Source organism: Xiphophorus couchianus, chromosome 8, assembly GCF_001444195.1.
Source record: "Xiphophorus couchianus chromosome 8, X_couchianus-1.0, whole genome shotgun sequence".
Classification (NCBI taxonomy): domain Eukaryota; kingdom Metazoa; phylum Chordata; class Actinopteri; order Cyprinodontiformes; family Poeciliidae; genus Xiphophorus; species Xiphophorus couchianus.
The window spans coordinates 22,276,006-22,294,704 of record NC_040235.1 but is presented as its reverse complement, the minus strand read 5'-3'; positions in this window follow the sequence as shown (position 1 = coordinate 22,294,704).

Here is an 18,699-nt window from a genome sequence, read left to right as displayed (position 1 = left end):
AACCAACATGATGTAATATACAGCTGTAAAATGAAAGGAATGTGTAAAAGTTCAGTATTTGTATGCACCCCTTTTTGCTCTGATGTCCCTAAATTGATCCCTGTTATCAATCAGAGGATCAACAGTTATGGCCGTTGTGTAAGAGAGACAAGAGAAAAGCACAAATCAAATCCAAAAGTCAGATTACACTCCAAGAGAGATTAAATGAGTTTATTTACACTAACAGATCCGGGGCAGTTTCTTATTGGGCTCCACCTTCAGGTCAAACTCCATGAAACAGATGGAGTAACTGGGAGTGAGTAACTGGGAGGACAAACAGGAAGTGTAAGATTACCCAACAGCTCACCACAGTAACGAGAGTGACTTGTTTTCTAAGACATCCACATAAATATAGACTGTCGAAGAACCACCATGCTGATTCTGTTGGACCTCAGTGCATCATTTGACACTGTTGACAAGGATATATTACTGAAGTGACCGGGGAGCTGGGTTGGACTCTCTGGTACAGCACTTGTCTGGTCCAAGTCTTAGCTAAAGAACAGAGATGTCTTTATGTCAATTGGTAGCATTTCATCAGAGTTGGAAAAAAAAAATCACGGGGTACCTCAAGGTTCCATCTTGGTGCCCCTCTAATTTAATATCTATGCTCCTACTAGCTCAGATTATTACAAATAATTTAAGTTGACATTACTATGCAGATGATACACAGCTGTACATTACAATGTCACCAGGTGGCAATGAACCCATTCAAGAACAGAGTTGACTGCTGAATAGTATGCGGTTCTGCCATTTCTTTCTTTAGGAGGACAGAAACAAAACTTAAGTAATTATTTTGGACCAACAGATGATCAATCAAGAGTAAGCCCACATATTCTGAGGTTACAGCTAGATACGACAGACCAGGCCCCAAACCCGTGCATCGTGATAGACTAAATATGAGACACATAAAGACAACAACAAGATCTTTAGAAACTCATCCATGCGTTTGTCTTTAGTTGCAGTGATTGGAGCAACAGTGTCTTCATAGGTCTGCCTAAAAAGTCAATCAGACAGCGGCAGCTGCTCACTTTCCCACTGAAACTAGGAAAACGGAGCACATCACCCCAGTTCTAAAGTCCTTACACTGGCTCCCGGTAGCTTTAAAATACTTTTGTTAGTTTATAAATCATTGAGTGTCTAAGCACCAAAATACATTACAAATCACTTGTCGTTTCAACCTCCTTGGTCATCCAGGTCCTCTGGTTCACATCAGCTCTACATCCCCAGAATCAGAACCAAGCTTTCAGGTTTTTAGGTTCCTCTAATCGGGAACTTCCAGAAAACTGAAACGTTGCTGAAACACAGAGTTCAAGTAGATGTAAATACACAGATTCAAGAATCATTGTCTCTTTTGACAATGTCTTGACTCAAGAAGACTGAACACAAGTTCAAGAGAGATAACTCAGAACTTTGACCATAAAGAAAATGAAAACCTTGTATCATTTTTCTTTACAGTCATGTACAACATTGAATTGCCCATGCATTGTACTTATAATACCTAAAGATTTTTCATTGGAACACGTTGCACATCCACTAAGATGCACACATCCTCATCCTAACTAAAACAGTTTCAGTGCCATGGTGAAGGAAAAGTGAAGAGTTTCAACAGTGCGCATTTTATTTCTGCACATTTACATATTATTCCTTTGAAAGACAGTCATTTGTGTGTAATTTGTGCTTGATAATTTGACTGCAGCAGTTCAGTCAATGCCGTGCTGGCCCAGTAAGACTGCGTTGTCTGACCTAGTAAGATAGTCACTTAAAAGTACGAGGGTTCTCATTCAGTCACAAGGCTGACATATTTAGTTTCTCTCAGATCAATGGGAAGCAGAAAGTGACTGATGTGTGACCGATTCAGCTGAGACTGTCTGTCATATTCATAATACATCATTGTTTATGACGATTCTTCTGATTTTGTGGATTTTTTTTTTTGTGACATATTACACATTTATGCAAACAATTTTTTCTCTTGTGGATTAGCCTTACGTTATTTCTTCCCATTCATATATCAGCAAGAAAATGTAATCTTTAAAAGAGATTGCCAACACTTTGTACACATGATTGCTACTTGTTCCTTTTTTCCATCCTCGCTGATTAGCTTGGCAAAACGTAGCGACCACAACGGATGAGCTCATCATGAACAACCCGTTTGACCTCGGTCTTGACTTTAGATGGATGATGGGAAAAGGAGTACAGTTCAGTGCCAATAAACTATTAGCATAAAATAGATAATGACTTGGAGACTGAAGCTACTTCCTTGACTCCGTCAACAAAAAATAAAAAAATATGGTGGTGCTAGTTGATTGATTTTATAACTTTGAATTGTTTCTTTTCTTTATGCTGCAGTATGGTGTCCTCTTTTGGCAATGCTACAAATGTCATAGCAGTCATCTTAGCTTAAAGTGGTTCTTCAAACTACAAACTCGTTTTAGCTCAACCCATTTCAACTAAATTCAATTCAGTATAATCATACAGTACCAAATTACAACATGTATTTTTTTTTCTCAAGGAAGTTAGAATCTAAATTCAAGTGAGTTTGGTTTATTTCAATCCAGTCATGTAGCCACATTCAGTTCAATCCTAATTATTGAGTATAATCAGTCAGCCGGTGATATAATGGCAATTAAAAAAAACAGAATCTGCCATTTTTTTCCCTCATTCTGAGTGGGTGTAGTTCACCATAACCACTCTCGTTTGACAAAAACAAACTTCCATCAGAATCTGACGTAGATACCCTCAGACTAGACGACCAATGCCTTAAATTTAAACCGCTTTCATTTAATTGATTTAACTTCTATTTCACATCAATTAAACGCGGAGAAATGCTACCTGCTAACTGAGCTAGCCAAGTTGAGATTGCACAAAACAAACATGGAAACCCACAGAGCCGCACTCGGTTTCCTGTCCGGGCCTCTTTAAGGCATTACATCTGCTCTCCTCTGTGACAAAAGCCGATCTAACGTGTGTGTATTGCCACATCAATTGCAGATTATCAGCATAAAACACGATCAACCGGATCTTTAATTTGTCTCATTAACCAGTAAAAAACAGAATAGCAAGCATTTGCTACTAATGGCTATGCCCGGTTGAAGTGAGGGTTCAAGCTTCAACATAGACTTTAAAACAGACTGTGGTATGGGCACACATGCTGTTTAGATGACATTATATTTGAATGGCTTCAAAATGTCTTCAATATGGCTTATCCTACTGTAAAGAATTTCCTTTTCCTAGGCTTAGCTTTGCACAGTTGCACATTTCCCAGAGTGCATCCCAAAAATATTCAAAATAATGAACGGAAGTAAAAATAATAAGATGTTATTGTGTTTGATGACACTTATTTAAGGTATCGGGAACAATACTACACATAGTTCATTTTTTCTTGTACTTTTAGTTTCTGATATGTTAAGTATTTAAGTATAGATAAAGTACCTTAAAAAAAGATATTTCAACCCCTTAAACCATTTTTACAGTTTTGCATTCTTGCTAAATAGCTCAGGCTTTTCCAGATTCTGGGGTTGATTTGCATCTGGACTTTGACTGGGCCAAAAACATGCTCTGATTTAAATTGTTGCAATGCACGTTGTTGACCTGCTGGAATGTGAGCTTTTGTCTCTTAGTCTCAAGTCGTTGAGACTAAGAGACAAAACTCCCGCAGATTTGGGCATGATTTGGGCATGATACTGCCATCACCATGTTTAACTATGTGGATGTATTGTGAGTGATGTGCATGTTGGTTTTTCTTAGAATCTGACCAGAAAGAAGAACACATCTTTTCACACTTGTTTGCTTATTACTTGATGTGGATTTAGAATTTTTTCCAATTAGGTTCAGTTTATTTATGTACCACTAATTAGCAACAAATGTCATCTTAAGGCACTTTACAAAAAAAAACAAAATTCTAGTTATCTTCCAGGATAACTAGGATTAGCTTAAAAAGTTTCTACCTAAGGAAAGTTGTGAAAGTTTTTCATATTTTTTTTAACCTGCGTACTTTTCCATCCTCTGTTTTCATTTTGTTTATATCTGTTACAATTGTTCATCTTCTTTTTCTTATATTACAAAAAAATCCCCCCAAAAAAGGAGGGAAAAACACTCGTAAGGGGTCTTAAGTATTTTTGTGAGGCAGTAGACCGCTGTCATCGCTTTTCTGGGAGATGATTTATTGACTTTCTTCTCCATGTAAAGTAGATATCATGAGTCAACGTTTTTGTTGGTTTATCAATAAGTTTGTCGTATTTCACGTGGCACTCAGGCTAGCAGTAGAACAAGAAGAAAAAATTGCACGTCACAGTATCCCGGTCGGTTTAGTGTCATAACAGTGTTTTTTCAAACTGATTGTTTTGGTTCGGCTCGTTGTAACAGCAGGTAGGTTCACACTCTTATGAAACACCCGCTTGTGACTCCATGTTTGAGGGGAAACGCTTATTATTTGTTTACACTGTCATGCAGACCTTCGACCCCATCGCTGCATCTTTGCCTCCGCTGTCAGTTTGATGAATGATCGGATGCTGCGGCCAGACGCTGATGTGCAAAAACCTTCGCAGTTTTAACGTTTACTGCCACCAGTGCCCCTCCAAATGAACTTCTTGTTATGCATCGCAAAAGTTTATGGCCGTTTTGTTGCAATTTTTATGTAGCATCACTGTTTTTCAGCCTCAGTGGGGATTGGTAATAATTTCAACCCCAAAACAAGCCGTATAAACAACAAACAGCAATAAGCCGGTCCGACCACAGAGCTGCGGCGTGACTCATTTCGTCCCATTATTTCTTCCCAGAAGAGGACTGGCAGGAATGAGAAAACAAGACTCTGTGTTACACCGAGTCTCTTTCCTCAAAGCCTCGGGTCCCGGGCGCAGTAGAATGATGCAAAATCAACAGCGCTTATTGTTATTCACCGAAAAGTTGCATTTCTGGGGGAATTGCAGCAATTTCTCTCTATTCAAATGCGGTGAGAATGGTTTCAAAGCTTGGGGAAATGCAGTGGAAATCTCATTATGGAGTACACAAGCTGGAAAGAAAAAAAAAAGGGGGGGGGGGATCTTGGCTCCCGGGCAAATTAAACACCTTCTCCTGAATCGCAATAGACTTGTTTGGGGTTGTGTGTGTGTGTGTGGGAAAAGCGGCGAGGGAAAGGGAGGAAAACGAGGGATTGGGAACAGTTGTGAGGCTACCTGACTGTGCTAACAAGTGGGGTTAACGTTTAACCTGCGACCCTCTCAGCAGCAGAAACACGAGACGCATGAAAACACCTGGACGTCTTAGTGGACTGGATTGTATTTGCATGTTTGTGCGTTAGCATGCTGCAAGTTCTCCTCCGCTAACAGCGTCTTACATTCGGCTCAGCTCATGTTACAGTTTTACAGAGAGCAAAAAAAAAAAGCAACTACCACAGAATCAAGTCAAAACCAAAGTGGATCATAAAAAATAAAACTACTCAAGTTGCATAAGAGGTTAAGAACATCCTGGGTAGATTAGAAAAGGTCAACAGAGATGCACAGCTGTAGGTATAACAATCCAGATTTAGAGTCAGCGAAGAGAAAACCCAGACGATTCTGAGAGAAGCTGCAGCTTGAAGCATGAAACTACATCCAAGAGGGTTTCAGTGTCTAATTGAGATTCGTTGGACAGAGCCAGCGACGGAGGTTTTCAGGACCCTTTTCCAGGATGCAGGACGGCCAACCAGAACCGTGATCCGCCCCACCCCAGCCCGAGAGATTTACTCCAGAAGCAGGTTCTGCTAGGGAGGCAGAAACTTTCTCATTTAGAAGGAATTTTGTGGAGGGGGATTGTTAAACCTGCTCTTTATTGTTTGTTTGTTTGGTTCTTTCTATATTTCAGTCCTGAAAAATACTATTTACTGTGATGGACTTTAAATAAATGACATTTGATTTCAGCCATCGCTGGTAAAAGAAGGACTGGATATTTTCAGTAAAAGTAATATTTCAATGTTTTAGACGGTTCATGTTCTGAGTTGAAAGTAAAAACAACCACAAGCCTCCTGGTTCGTTGATAGATTTAGCATTAGGAGACAAGGTGTTGCTGATACTGATCACCTTTGTGGTTTAGGCTCCTTCAGGAAGGCTTATTTTATGTCTGTAAGTGTGACAAACTTTCTCCGACTTTGGATTGTTTCTAATTCAAAGTATGAATTGTGTAAAGTGGCCCTAAGTTAACGACTGGAACGCCGAGCATAGCCGGTTTTCCTCTCCTGTTGCTATAAACGCAAGAGAACTTGGAGATCTACTTTGACAGAATCCCTTCAAAATGTGCTCCTGCCGTATATTTCCATGAAATTTGCAGCATCTCTATAAAAAATATTAAATTTGAAGATTTATTGTCTCCAATCATGACTGCAGCAGAAGCTTCTCTTCTATACAGAATATTGATGAAGACTGCGGCAGGATCACTGACTCTGTTTTGGCCGTCACACTGGCAATTCTCACCAAGAAGAGCCAGAAAAAAATAAAAATAAAAGAAAGTTATGGTAAAATACTCCAGTTATGCTTGAAATACGGCAAAAAATTTTTCATGTTTTCAGTTTTTCTGTTTAATAAAAAATATTGCTAGCTTAGTGCTTTTGTGTTTAACCGTGTTTTTGTACTTTAACTGCAAATAAGACACTGTTACTGTCTATCACAAGACAGTTCCAGCTCTTCCAATTTATGTCCAAACTCTACTGTGACTAACAAAAAACGTTTTATGAGTTAAGCAATTTGGAAAATTTATAATTCCCAAAACAATTAAGACAAATATTTTATGAAAAAGAAATACTTTGAGTGGATTTTTTTGTGCATGTGTGGAATTTCACTGTGGCTGACCATAAAACTGAATTTATGGTGCAAAAAGTTAAGATTTATCTAAGGTGTCAGTTCCCCGGAAAAACACAGGTCTAGTAGTTCGCCTATAATTTTATAGTCATTTCCCAGAAAGCGACTGAAAAAACCTGGTGACTCTTTAAGCGATGTCGGATCCCCACGGTGCAAAGCCACGGGGATCTGCACTGGCCTTACAACCTGACGATAAAACCAACAATAATTTCAGCCGTCAGGATTTTTATTTTTCGCTCCAGGATGTTTAATGACACAGATAAGAGAAGATGTTATAAACCTTATGCTCGGGCGCAGCAAAGCTGCCCACCACCTGCCTGAGGGACATAAAAAATCTAACTACTGAATTGTTCTCTGAGGGGACGTATGGGACGGGATGGACTGATGCCCGACCAGAGTCACGCTGACGGGAACAGGCGCCCTCGACCTCAGCCAGACTGATGATCCAGCCAGTAAATGAGCTCTTTGCTTTAAGGTGGCCAATTGAGAAAGAATGCAAGGTTTGGGGGGGATGCTGAAATGCTGAAATAATAAGTGTAGTAGTGGAGCACATGTTTATAAAACAAGAAATATTTAAGATGCGAGGAAAAAAATTACCATTATCATTCCCGATATCGCAGCAAGCGTTTTGGAAGGAAAACAAACATTTCAACTAATGATCAGGAAAACTGTATCTAAAACGATGATGATGTTTTCAGTGTCTCAATTAAGAGAAAAAAATCAATGAATACCTGGTAAGTGGGCACTCATTTAGATGAAAATGCTCCAACCGTTATTTCAAACCGTTTAACAGTGAGGCGTGTCCCATATGAAAGTGTATATTTTGTATGCTGTTGCGCATTTAACATCCCAATTAATCAGAAAAGAATCAATGTCACTCAATTAAAATTAAGGGAAAGGAGCAAATCTGACAGATAAGTTGGATTTTGTTATCAGGAGTTCGTGCAATCCCCTTGTTCATGCCTCCCTGGGAAATTGCCAATACGATCAATGTCGGTCAGTTTCGATAACTCTCCTGCACACCAGGATGTTGTTTATCGGCATTTTCTGAAATAACTCCGAACACACGCTTTTGTGTTTCAAAGGCTAACTCTCTATGTTACCAGACCAGTAGCAGCTCGCTGGTGGCAAAGTCTCACAAGCGGCCTACTTGTCATTTTTATGTTTTTGACGTTTGACATGTAGAATTATCATTTTCCTAAATTACTTTTATGTACACTACATTGGTATAGGTAACACTCGACCAACGTTTGTGCATTTAAAAAAAAACAAAAAAAACATTTTGTTGGCATTTTATTATATTAGCATTTTTCTGAAAGACTGTACTATGGGTTTTTGGTATTTGCAAGTCACGATTATCACTTTTGAGCTCAGTCTGTAGAGCGGAGCATATAAGTTTCCACTTTAGCGCTCACAGGGCAACGCTGCGACACACAAAGCAAACCTTCGGACAGTTTAGATTAACCACCTAACATAAAAGTCATGTTTTTGGACTGCGGGAGGAAGCCGAACATGCAAACTCCAAACAGAAAAACGCGTCAGGCCTTGGATTCAAAATGTTCTAATTAGAAGTGTTATTATCATCTGACAGGGAAGCTGGGTTTCGTGATTATTAATTGAGGGGCTTTCATGTGGGAGACGGCGCTGGGCTGCGTGCGGCCTGGGAGGCATGACTGCTCCAGCCGATGATTAGTCATGTAGGAGGGGTGGCCTTGTGTCTGCTGCCTGCATGTCATCTGATAGATGGGGAATTTCTCCTCACGCTGAAGTCGGCGAGAGCTGAAAGTTGAAAAGCAGGTCAGGGCTTCCTCAGGCACAAAAGCGGAAAGCAGGAGAAACTGCGTAGAACGGTCGAGGTATTCGGTCGTCAGGGAGGAAGCAGATTTGATTCGCCGGCACGTAGCCGAGAAGCTGAACCGCTGAAAGCAGTTTGTGGTAGAACAGACCATAAACCGAGGGTGGGAAAATTTACTGATGAACTAACACTTTCAGTAAGTAGATCTTCACATAAGCCTTACAAACTCCTCTTTGCCTCCTGGCCCCCTTTTATGGGATGCTCTCGTTTGCGAGGATTACTGGGTGTGAAGCTTTTGGGTTGGATGAGAACTGCAGCGTTTCTTCATCCAGCAACCACCTGCAAAAATACTTTAATGCCCTTAATTCTCCCTGTGCCTTTAAAAAAACAAACACACGAGGATGAGGAGACAGTCCTTTTTAGGTGAAGATCAGGGGCCTTGTGATGAAAGACGCGTCAAGGAAAGTCAAATCATTTATGAATTTCAGATTGTGGAGGCATTTATTTTCTACTTCGATCCATATCAGCACGTCTAGTGTTTTGTTTGCTTGTTATTGCACCTTTTAAATAAGTCAAAAATGATAATTAGTGGGGATTTGAGCATTGTTGTTGGATTTAAAGTTGTGCTGACAGGTCCAAGCTAGGTGTTGTTTCCCAATTTTAAACCCTTAATGCTAAAATTGGCAAATTATCTGCTGACTACACAGACCCTGTTTGAGATTAGAGCTATAGAAATGGTAAAACACACACACACACCCCACACACACACAAAACAAAACAAAACACAAATTATTAAACCAGACATGAAATTTGATGGGTTTTATGACTATGTCAATAAAACTAAATAAAATTTTAATAAATAAAAATTTAATTGACTACATTTTGTATGTGGGTATGAAAAGGGGAAAACACACAAAATGGGGAAAAATAATCATGATGTTATATCATATTAATATTATAATTAATATTTCTTTTTTGGCTTTTCCATGCTGTACTGCAAAAAATAATAATAATAATAAAACGCTGCAAAATGTCTGCTCCTTGTTAATGTGCCTGATGGAAAATCTGAATTGGTGTCTCCCAAAATGATGAACTCAGAACTTCAAAACAACAGTGTCTAAATTTATGAGTGGCTACAGGATTTTTATTTATTTACTTTTATAGTTCGTAGCTCACAGAAGCGCCATAAATGCCCAACAAATCTGAGAGCGCCATCAATAATCCATCTTCGGAGTACATTCTTCCTTCAGGAGAGATTCGCTGCACAGAGGCAGCATTCATTACATGTACCAGCAGCTTTAGATATATCGTAGATTTGGAAAAAAGAAAAATCCTCAGAGTTGAGTCATATGCGGTTGGGAGGACAGAGAGAAATGAGAGCGAGGAAGGTGGAAAGAGCTCTGGAGAAGAGGAATCTGTTGGAAAACTCCTAAATAATAATAATAAAAAAAAGAAGAGATAAAAGCTTTGAGGCACATTAACCTTGTAAAGCTGTGATGCATCACACTAAATCCTCCACAGCTTCCCTCCTCCCCGGCCTATTAGCATGGAACGCTGGGCGTTATCACACGCCAACACACCCCGGCCACGGTTCCACTCCTGCAACGGAGCCGAGTCCACTTCCCTCACTCGGGGCCGTGGGACGGGATTCATACAGAAACACCTGAGGGGGCTGTGTTCATGAGATAGCAATAATAAAACACCTTTATCAGCTGGTGCCTGCACAATATCAGCTAACGGAGCAGTGACTGTTCAGAGTTTCATCTGCAGTTTGCTGGAATTTAAGATGCAGTGAAAAAAAAAAAATAGCGCCGGCAGTTTCTCAATTTGCAAACCTGTGGCCTAATCTGTATGATTTATATGATAAGCTGTTCACAGTTCCTGTGCAGGGATTGGATAATGTGAGGTCTACGCAGTTCCAAGGCCAGCAGTAAGCCTGGTTCTGCTGGAACCAAAGATAACGCCTTAATTAAGTGTCAAGTTTAATGAAGGTCAACAAATTTTCCCCCTTATCGCACGTTTTTTCAGAGTTTTTGCCGAACTGTCTGCTAATAAGGATTAAAATATCAATGCCCCATACAGCATGCAGTTTGTATGGAGCTAAATTGGGCTTATGAAGTTTGCGCAAAAGGAAAGAATTGAAACAGATTTTAAAAAACGTGAAAATGAAAAGAAAAAAAAAGATTTGGAACTAAAAAAAAATTACTGAAAAAATTGGGGAGAAAAAAACACATATCAGAAACTGAAATTGAAAAATTAAAATCTAAAAAGTAGTTCTAAAAACTTTTTTCAGCTTCAAGTAGTTTTTTTATCCAGTTTAATTTTTTTTCAGTTCCAAATCTTTCTCTGTATCAGTTTTTTAAAAGTTTCACAATTATTACTCTGTTTTTTTTTTTTTTTTAAGTTTCTCTGTTTGGAAAAAAACGAGAGCAAACTTTGACTCCAATTTAGCTCCATAGGTTGGTTTTAAGCAATGTAACCTCATGATAGACCAAGCACAGATGAGCACAAGCTGGATACATTCATCCAGTTATTGTTGTCTCTTTTGTTGCCTGTCTTTGTTGTTGTTGGCAACAGATGTGATGCGCTGATAACACATTAAAATGACGGACAGAAGACTTCACTTTAAACATTTTTTTCCTAAAAAGAACAATAACCAGGATTATGAGCTTTATTTTATGACTGTGGAACAAAACCAGTCAACATCCCTCCATTATAGAAAGATGAGCATCTGGAGTTTAAAGTAAAGCTTTACACTTCAGTAGACACAGTTCCTCTGACCTTTGTTCATCAAAATCGAAACACAGTTGAAACTCGTTTCATTTCAGTTTAGTTCAGTAAGCTTATTTTTGATTCTACCCAGTTTTGTTGAATTCAACCCAGTTTAGTTTAATTCTGTTCAGTGTAATTTAACCCACGCCTCAGGGTCACATTGGGTTAATAATGCATGAAGTTTGTTGAGGTCCATTTCACAGTTTAAAGTTTGGGTGTGCAGTTGTTGCCATGTGACCCGGCACTTTGTCCCGGTGAAAGATGGTGCTGATTGGAGTCTAGCTGTTGGTGGTTTTGAAATATCTTTGTTTTCTATAAAGTATAACACAAGCACAGCTTTGGTCTTACAGTCCAAAGACATGCATGGTAGGCCAACGGGCCTCTCTACGTTGCATAAGGGTGTGAATGTGAACATGTATCGTTGCTTATCCTGTTTATCTCTGTGTTACTATCTGGCCTGGGCACTCTCCACCTCTAGTTTATTGGCCACAGCAAACAGGCACCAGTCCTACAAAACCCTGAAATGATTAGTATAAATGCTACACATAATCCAAACTAGTCGTACTTAATCAAATGTTAGGAGACCTAAGTTGTTTTGATAGGGATAGAGTTATCTTTACCAGTGGAAGAAGCTGCGTTTTCAGCACAAACTTCAGATTTTTGGTGGAATACGAACACTGCACGTCCCCATGATCACACTAGTGAAACTGTCCATAAACGTGATTTCACCAGTTTATCGTGACGTTTATCTTCTATAGACGCAGGTCTGGTTTCTTATATAAGCTACATCATCTGAGGTTGTGTTTAAAGTCCACCTAAACTCAGAGAATGAATTTGCCAACAGAATGACTTGCTTTTGCAATACCTACTATAGAAGATTTGTTTAGATTTTTTAAAATAAACATCAAACATTTTATTTTTGAGGTTTGCTAAATTTTCTCCAAAGGAGCCTTTGACCAGAGGTCGCGCTAGACTTTTTTGTTCTCTGTCATTTTGACCGACAACATTTTAAAAAATCTGTCATGTACTATTTTTACCCATCAAATTATAACCATATTAACATAGGCTGTTTAGCATTTTTATGCGGTTTAGTTAATATTCACCTATTTGAATCCAGGTCCCATCACACATAAAGCAGATAAATGCACCTACATTTTTCTCCATAGTAACACAAACCACTGACTGTGGCCCCAATAACTTATAATAAATTAAATTAAACGATTGCACTTAAATTACAAGCCTGCTGGGGTCTGAACGCGCAGCCTCACAAATTCCTCCTGGTCGCATCTACAGAGAAATCTGCGCTGGTTCATCAGTTAGTTGGATCTGACTGATCCAAATCGATCAATTGAACTCTGCGAGCTTTTTGCCCTGTGTGGTCCGTGCGTGCGCTTTTACCAGGATTTTATTTTATTTTTTATTTTTTGCATGCACAACCAATGCGGAGCCACGTCCGCATTGGTTGTGCAGCGCACTGCGGTCTAATTAATTTCTGCACCGTCATTTATTTCCTCAAGGTAAACTGCCGGCTCCTCTGTTTAGAATATAAATGGACTAACACATCTCTTTAGTTTTCTCTGGTCTGTAATGGAGACTGGAATTAAATGCTCCATATCTACTAAAGGTTTGGAATGCTCTTCTGAACCAGACGCTCCTAAAGCTTCAACACACTGTCAGAAAGACGCATTTATTTAAGTGTCCATGAAATTATATTCAGGAAGGATTTTTTATTAATTGATTTTAGATGCCTTTGCAATGAACTCATGGCGTAAAATCTATAATTCACGCCCTTGACTAGTGTGAATTATAATCTGTCGAATGACCGACGGGCTTCACATTTTCCCGTCGTTTAAAAAAATAGCCGGTCAAATACGGGAAATATTCCGTTAACGCGACCTCTAAAGTTGATTGTATTTTACTGAAATTTAGTGAAATACAAAGAGGTTTCGAGCAAGACAAAATGTGACAAAGTTATAAGATGTATGATTAATTCTTATGGTCAGTGAATGCATTTTCATACAGTAATTTACAGTCTACAGAGCAGTGAATTGATCTCAGCTTTCATATTTTCTACCAAAAAATACCAAAAAAGATGTCACCCTTTTTATATCAGCAAAAGGCATGCAATAATGTATCAACACATAATAATACATCAACATGTATTTGGTTTATGTTATTTGATCTCATCTGGTTTTAAATAGATAAGATTTGTTTATGCTTTCTTCAGAAATCTGCTGTCAACCTCTTATTACTGCATACTGCTACACAGATAACACATATTCAACTTTTATTAAAATGTCCATAATGTAAAAACAAATACTATTTGTGAGTCCCTGTTGATACTTTTAAGATAATGTCATGTGAAATGATCATCTTGTTGCTGTATTCACCATGTAGGTTCATTGGAAGCTCATGTCTGAGTGTTGAATGTGTTTCACCCCCGTTTTATCCAGAATATTGCCCCAGAGGTCCCCATACTGCCTGCTACCGTTACTGTTATTTTCTCTCTTTACTCTGTGACCCATTTCCATCTCTGTTGAGGGAATCTTCTATAAGAATATTACTTGTCACTTTGTCGGAGGGCAAACTCACCTTGAACCGTAACTGAAATTGTCTGTCAAATCACTCACTTTGTCATTTCAAAAGGTTTTGTTTTCACAGAGAGTCAGGGAGAGGATGAGAAAATCTTCCCAGGATCCCCCTGACAGTGCTTTATTTTGACGTTTCATTTCTTCTGCACCGGCTAAGAAAGCAAGATTCGAAAGCTTCTGCAGAGGGACACTAAGTCATGTCCATAAAGACCTCAGCCAGCACCCGCAGCTAGCTGCCTCCCTGTGGTCTCTCTGATTAAATCCTCCCGCTAATCTTCAATTAAAATGCCGATAATAGGTGTTGACCCGGCTCGGTGCCCATCGCTGCTCCCCATGCTCCGTCCGTCCCTCGCGTGTGTCGTCCCCATCGGATCTGCCGCCGGGGTCGTACGCGAGATCCTGTCAAGACTCTTTGCAAAGCACCCGAAGGATTGACCTAGATCGAGGTCGGTTCGCAAACTAATTTCTGAAAACTCAAAGACGGATTAGCAAAGATTAAGATGACAAGTTTTAAGGATGGAGAAGTAGCTGGCACGGGCCAATTACGATTAAGGCTCTAAGTAAAAAGAATGGGCTACGGTTAATCCAGCCAAGGGTTGTGTCTGGATCCACTCTGACCCCAGAGCGTCATTTTAATGCCACAGCTCCTCTTTTATTAAGGAGGTTTATGTAAAACACTTGTGGAATTCAGCAACTTGCATGCAGCGGATGACGCTTCATGAAAGAAGAATACTTTCATAAAGTGTGAAAGTATTTTCATATTTTTTAGGTTGGATGAAGCCTCATACAACCTCAGCAAAACGCTGCGGCACCGTTTTGCAGCAGCAAACCAGTCACTGGTGCAGCAAAACTGTGAACTTCCATCAACTTAGGTCAGAATGTCATGAATCTTCTGGACATGTCAAAGAGATTTGCAGGTGTGAGTGTTACAATTCAGCAATAATGTTACTTAGGCTCGTGCTGTGGTATGCAGACACTCCGTCTACACTGTTGAAGGTTAACTTACCTCTACTGATGCCAAATGGTCAGTGCAACTTCAATTCTACAGTTCACACTTGCACCGCTTTGTGTATTAAGACAGCTGATAGTCTCCTTCTGTTCTGTGTAGTCATTTCATCCGACTCCGCACCACTGGGCCACTTTAGAGTATTCGTACTGTACTCAAAGGAACACCCCAGCAACAAAGGGTGTTCCTCTGGTAAAGAAAACTAAATGCTGGGATTGAATCAAGATTGAATCAAGAATCTTTTATATGACACACAGGTGTCATATAAAAGAGGGCAAAAATGGTTTGAGAATTATTCATCATCTGCTAAAAACAGACGCGTTACCAGGAGTTTGCACAGACATCAAAATGTACCTAAAGGTAAATTATTCATCTGAAAGAAAGCAAAGCGTCGTGTTGCTCTAAATGCATCCCAAAAATTCACAAACTCGGTGCGTTTTTAAAAATTATTATTATTCTTTTAAAGTCATTGCGAATGCAAACCTCAAGCGTCCTCTGCAGACTTCCCCTCACATTTGGTAGTTCAGCTTTTCGGCAAAGCTCATTTAAACTGATGAAAACTTGATGTTGTTTTGGCCCTTGTGGTCCAGTTCCTGCATTCTTGCGTTGTGGTCCCACCAGATTGTACACAGGTTGCGAGCAAAACGTTCCTGAGCCAGTCATTTCCCCTAATGCGTTCCATGTGTGGATCCGCTCTGCTCCAACACACATCTGCTCTGTCACTGTGATTCATTCAGACGATCCACAAACATGTTTTATTGCTCTCTTTCCTGCATTAGGAAATTCTAATGAATAAAGGAAATGTAAGTCTTACCGCCACTTATAGGGATTTAAATTCCTGCTTTGATTCCTTCCCTCCCCCCTCCATCCCCAACCTCCTCTAAGGCCATTTTTCACCAGTACTCCACCTTCATTACTCATCCGAATGAAACCATATGTCACAGAGACAGAAACATCCCCCCACAAAAAAACTCAGCCAAGTCTTAAAAGCTGTCGGTAACTCGGTGTCACGAAGCCCACCCTCCATCCGGTTGTCGTCTTTGACACTTGAGCTCTGGATGTTTTGTAAAACTCTTCACAGGACGTTAGGGACCTGGTGTGTGAGTGACTGTGGCTGGCTGAGCGCGTCTGTGGGTGTTCAGAAGTGTGCGCGAGCGCATGTGCGGTTTCCAGTGTTTATGGACGCGTGTGTGGTCCGGCGCAGAACAAAAGCGGACACTCATCGGCGGGGCTGGCGTGCGCGGAGCACATTCGGATCTGGAAGGAGAGGCAGGCTTTCATCTTCTCTCCGCCTTGCCGAGGGCCCCGGCCAGGGGACTTCAGGCGAGGAATCCTTTTGTGTGATTAACGCTGAAGGTTTTGGGGGTTCCCCCACCCGCCGTCAGACCCTCTGATGAAACTGAAGAGCCCCCCCAACGGCGGGGGAGTTAGAGGGGTAAGGCAAGCAACAAATAAAACAGTCAAAACACTAACCAGCTGTGAAGGGGTTTCGGCATTACTCTCCTAATTACAAACTTGGTGGACTTCATAAGGCCCTTCTTCCCCTCTCCCAGCTTCACCTCTGCTCCATCTGTTAGTCTGCCGTTTAATTAAGGAGACTCTCCTAATTGATGAGAGTGAGAAATGCAACTCCAGACCACAGTCTGACTGCAAGTGCTTATGAAAATGCCTGAGAAATTGGCGTTCTGCTCAGCCCTCACACTCATTCATTAGCTGCTGTGGCAGGGCCACCTCACACCCACAAACAGTCATTTATCAGCATTATCCTGAAACGTGCCTCTGTAAACATAAACATTCCTTTTCCTAAGTGATGAAGAGGGGGTTTATTGTTGCCTGGACTTTTCTCTCAGTTGTGGGTGGTTTGGGTTTGGTAGTGATGAAGGTCTGAGCCTAGACAGACTTTTACCTGAGAGACAGTTTTGGGAGATGAAGGGAGTTTGGGAATGTCAGGGTTGGAAGGAAATTAGGCATTTTTGCCTTTTACTACCTGAAAAGAAATATTTAAGTGCTATTATATACAATTGTAACTAGTATGCCAGCAAGGTAAAAACCATCCCCTCATTTCAGATCAAGTTTATTGTCATATACTCAGAATGGTTAAAAACCAACCCTTTGTTCTAGGCTTTGTTTTGTACAGAGGGTCTGAACCCTTTAGCTATTGAGAAACTATTGCTTTCTGAAGGCATGGACTCTGTTGAAATTTTGCCCAATTGCCAACATTTGCTCATGACGTTTATAATGCACCAGTTTGAGGCTATGAAGCTTACCGGAAATTGGGTTCGGTGTAAACTACCATCCTCCACTGAGAAGAGGGAAGTGCAGAGCCGAACGAGGCGGCTGTTGACGTTAATTCAGTATTTGGAAGCATGGCCCAAACGGACCAAACTGCTTCGTTCACTTCCTCCGCTGCCATTGCTAAAACTGCAGCCAGACTACAATTTGACGTCATCGTTCACAGCTTCTCCTTCTGTTTGCTGATTGGTCTGGTTGGGACTCTTTCAAAGAAATCCTGCTCAATGGGAGAAATCCCAGACGGTGCAGTGAAGAGAATTTAAAATCGAGTGGCATTGCCTGGGAAGGTGATGGCCCAGTACTGGTAGGGCAGAATGGGCCTGTTATCAGGATCAGGTTATTCCAAGGCTTAATGATTTGCAGACCTCTAAAGTTGATCCCAGAGAGATCAACAGGGTGAGTAGAGAACCTTTAGGAAGTATAAAGTACTGCCCATCCTCTGCCTGTTTCTCTCAGTCACTAGCCGTTTGACTGAAAGAAGGCTATGGATGGTGTTGATGTAGAAACTAAAGGAGTTCCCCCTATCACTAAGGTAAAGGGCTTGACATAACATTAAGTGTCCGTCTAAATGACCTTGTATAAAAGCACGCTTCACTCGGGGGCATGACATTTTCACTCTAACCCCTTCTCAGATGAAGAAAGGAAGAAAATGAACAAAAAGAAAGAATAAAGAGCCATCCTTTAACTGAGGTCGTCACAAACCTGGGCTGAGTGACTGCAGCAACTTCGAGGGCAGTCTAGTGGACGGATGCAGACGTTAAAGGTTTGTGGTTTTCTGTCAGTATGCTCTAAGCATTAGAAGCCCAAAAACTGTAAACTGCTCCCTATGTCTCACATAAAGTCACATGGTAGGATTGTTTTCATTTTTAAACTTTTTAGATGGGTAGTTTATTTACAACAACATTTTTAGTGTACAGTGGGGTTTGGTGGACTAAACCTCCATACAGAGTTGATACATATTGAGTAGAATAATGGTTATTTTTAAAAAGTGGAAAGCTAGAGTACAATGTGCTGACAACACCATCGGTTTGGATAGTAAAACAGAGGTCAAAGACATGATTTAGACTGAACCCTGTTATCCAGAGGGGCGATGCATAAAAAGTGTGAATCAGCTTTAATTATGCAATAACCAACTCTGTTTGGCTTAAGGTTGCAGTTTCTTCTTATTTTTTCTATTATTATTATTTGTTTTTTATTATTACGTTGGGTTTATTGGCAGCACAATTACACATCACAGCTCAGAACAAGCCCTATCAAGCAAAGTGCAAGTCTGACATCATTTATTGAAAATGAATGAATGGGTTGCAGAGCTGTTTTCACTCTGAAAGCATCTTTTGTGTGTGTTGACTTTGATAGATTTCATTACAAGTCCAAATA